The following is a 3,712-nucleotide window of genomic DNA, read 5'->3' as shown; positions in this document are numbered from 1 at the left end:
TGCCGCCTGTGTTATCCAATTTTCAGAGGCGGACACTTAGAATGCCATCCTCTATTAATAGCCATTTTTAGAGGTGAACATCTTAGAAGTGTGTCTTTATTAACCAATTAATAGAGGTTCTTGTAAATAGTCGATTACATAGGTGTAATCTCCTTAGGATGTCTAGCTCTATAATTGGTTAACATAGGTGGAAATTTGCTTGGAGGCTGTCTTGCTGTTTTCGTGGCAGTAGCCAAAACTATTTGGCTCTATCTATATACACTTATAAAGCTAAACCCTACTAGATGTTTTATCTCTTCGTGCAAGGTATCCACATCATTGCCCACTAAGTGTCCACATCATCTCTATTATGTGCAATACTTTTAATTTTATCTTTAATCTATTAACATACAAGTCATCTACATACGCTATTTGTTTCATCAGCTATTCTTCTATAATGTGATCAAATATTCTATTGTTTTTTCTTCTATTAGCTTACTGATTTTTTACCAGATTTGATACAGTAAAATAACTTGCAAATTAAATTAATATATACATAGTATACAGAATACCATATAGTAATGCTATATATAAATAGATTTATTTTTAAGAAAATTTCACGACAACGTGCGGGGTATCCAATCAAAGGCCTATCTCCTAAAATCTTTTTGGTACTAGTCTACTCCGGTTCGTTTAAAGGTGGCAGAAACCCACTGCTTTCACATGCAGCCCACAATTTAATCCACTTGTACAAAAATAGAGTATCTAGAAAAATGGTGCTTTTAGCGGTGTTTCTCAGAAGTACTATAGTTAATTTTGTAAATTATAACATCAATGATGAATTAAGTATGAAAAACGACACGAGGGCTCATGACATGAGGATGGTACAACTATACATCAAAACAAAGAATTCTTTGCGAATTATTATATATAGTAAAGATGTATATGCATACATACTCGCTTGCGCCTATGGTCATATATAGATCTAGGGATTAACAAAGTCACCACATGCATTTTACTATCAATGTGGACACTGCTTATCACAAAAAGAATAGTGTCGTCAAATTCTTTGAATAAATCTAGGAAAATATGAATACTTATGCCAAGCCACACTTAAACCCGAATGGCCAAGTTCCATCGTAAGAAATCTAACCAACTGAATTTTATTTTTTTAATTTGCAAATAAGTTCAAGATAAGATTTTTTGTTATGGCACAACAACATTATTTCTAAAGCTCACCCACGGAGCTACATTGACAACAGTACTCCAGCGAAGTTTAGTCTCCAAATTACACAAAAGAGTAAAGTTCGTGGTTATCCCTAAAGTTCTATTTAGAAAGCAAGTTCAACCTAATTGCTGAAAATACGGATATTACGTGAAAGCTTCCTTGAAACTTGATTTAGAAGCTCGGACCACTGAACCTGGACACGGTGACGAGACAAGATGTGTGTGTGTGTGTGTGTGTGTGTGTGTGTGTGTGTGTGTGTGTTTGAGGAAAATGCAAGATATGCGGCTGACCCCGTTACGTAGTTTTTTTTTATCTGCACAAAAGCCGAAAGGGATATATGCTTGCATGGCTGCACGGGCCAAGAACCAAGATAGAGCCCAAGAGTCTCTGGCAAAAACATAAAGCTTTCATTTTGGGCTGGCAGCTAGGGTTTTATCTTCCCGGCGGCAGCGAGCTCATCTGCCGCTAGTATAAACACTACTAGATTGTGCAGAGTTCTCTAGTGTCAAAAACACTCGGGAAAAATAAGAATACACTCGGGAACACTTTCCTGAGGATAAGCACTCGGCAAACAACACTCGGAAGCGCTAGGTCAGGAAAATTTGTGTTCGTCGAGTGTTCCAGTAGAAACACTCGGTAAAGTTACAATTTAGTGTTTTAGTAAACACTAGGGAAACATCACGGCTAGCGGAGGTATTCCAAGTATAGCTCCCGAGTGTTGAACAAAGCCTGCACTCGGGATTCATTCCTAGAGCCTACACTCGGGATTCATTCCTAGAGCCTACACTCGGGATTCTTTCCTGCTATTGTTTTGCTTACTAATGCATTTGCTTCTTTTTCTTAAAGGAACATATGGCAGTCATATAATATGTCATACAGCATACATAGTACCAATATATAATTTATACACCATTTCTGCTTGGCTCATGCCATGGTCAAATATTTCAAGTTGCATGTATCTTACAATTTTAGAAGTCACAAAATAAACCATACAATCCATTCCCACATGTTCTACATGTTCAGACTTCACAAAAGGGCACATTGATGGTTAGATGAACAAAAGTCACAAATTCTAAAGGTTCACAAAAGGGCATGACATGGCCAAATCAACAAACTTCAGCACATGTTTGATAACAACACTAAGTTAGTTGAGAAGCGTAAGATCATATTGAGATTGGCCTAATTGATCGTCATGGATTCATCTATGTGATGTGGCCTCCATTTGCAGCGACTTCCCCTTTTCCAACCTCTGTAGCAGTAGCAGCACCAGTTCTGCAGGGCCTACACCTAATCCTCCAGATGTGCCTTTCATTTTCAGAAGAAAGTTAGATCACTGAATTTGGAAAGTGACATCACATGGTACAAACTGTACAAACCTGATCAGATAATCTATTTTGTGATGGCAGTATCAGTGGAGGTATTGGAATATTCAGTTGTGTTTGAATGATCTACATCAAAAATTATAAATGAATATTGGTTAACTAATTTCACTAAAGTAATCATTTGACGGATGAAATCTTGCATTTATGTTATACATTTTTTATCCTGTTTAGCTAAGCAATAAGTTGCAAAAACACACAATAATATCATATTGTAAAGAAACAATTATTTACATCATTCGAAGAAGAGGCAAATTACCATGGCCCTTGCTGCATCAGACTTCACTTCCCAAGCTTCGTTGCACCACCTCAGTTCTGCAGCCAACTCCCTGCTTCTGGGGCCTTCTGTGCCCACCAAGGTATTGCCTGAATCAAACAAATCTTAGGCATAGCTAATACTAAAATTAAAGGGCAGCCCATGACCTGCATATATTCCTCCTTAGTCCGAATGTCAGATCTGTTTGGCATGCTTCAGCCCTATTTATTTTCCGGCCAAGAACACGGTGCGCCCCTCATAGAACATTTGTGGTATGAGCTTCTTCACAACATTCCGCACTACTCTCCGAGCTGCATTCTCCTTGCCATCTGGCCATCTGAACCACAACTGCAATAGAATAGAATGCACATTAAAAGTTAATGCATAAGCAGCACATTAAATAGTCATTGCAAAGAAATATAAATTACACATGAGAAACCTACGTTTCTCCTTCTGGAGTGAAGAGAATTGTCTCCTCTCTAAGTCTTCTCCCACTTGCATTGGTTCATCATCATCATCGTCAAAGCTAACTAATTCTTTGTGGTTTAATAATTCCAAATCCTGATCATCTAACTTTAAGCAGTTTAATAATTCCAAATCTGTGGTCTTGTCCATCAATTCTTGGGTAGTTTCAGTTTCAGTCAACCATTTAATATCTATTGCATACTTAATACGAAATAGAAAAACAGCAATGTAGAACTAAGACATTTTTTCAGCACTTAAAGGCAGTAGATAAAATATATGAGAAACTTGCAGAGTGGAAGAAGAATGACATGTATGACTTACCTACCTTATCCCAGCAAGTTAATAAGCAATTGATCCATATGATCCTCTTTTCTGTAGAAGGTTATTTACATCACAAAGTACAAA

The 3,712-nt window shown here is 37.3% G+C and overlaps 1 long non-coding RNA gene across 1 annotated transcript; it reads right to left on the bottom strand.

Moving 5' to 3' along the window:
• Positions 1–2,174: 2,174 nt before the first annotated feature.
• LOC136514402 (uncharacterized) lies at positions 2,175–3,184 on the bottom strand. The gene is made up of 3 exons (XR_010773637.1): positions 2,846–3,184; positions 2,584–2,655; positions 2,175–2,512 (listed from the first exon to the last, which is right to left on the bottom strand). It is a non-coding gene; the product is annotated as an uncharacterized lncRNA (long non-coding RNA).
• Between the last annotated feature and the right edge of the window lie 528 nt (positions 3,185–3,712).

Source organism: Miscanthus floridulus, chromosome 16 (genome assembly GCF_019320115.1).
Source record: "Miscanthus floridulus cultivar M001 chromosome 16, ASM1932011v1, whole genome shotgun sequence".
In the NCBI taxonomy this organism is placed as follows: domain Eukaryota; kingdom Viridiplantae; phylum Streptophyta; class Magnoliopsida; order Poales; family Poaceae; genus Miscanthus; species Miscanthus floridulus.
This window is presented reverse-complemented; position numbering and strand designations above follow the sequence as displayed.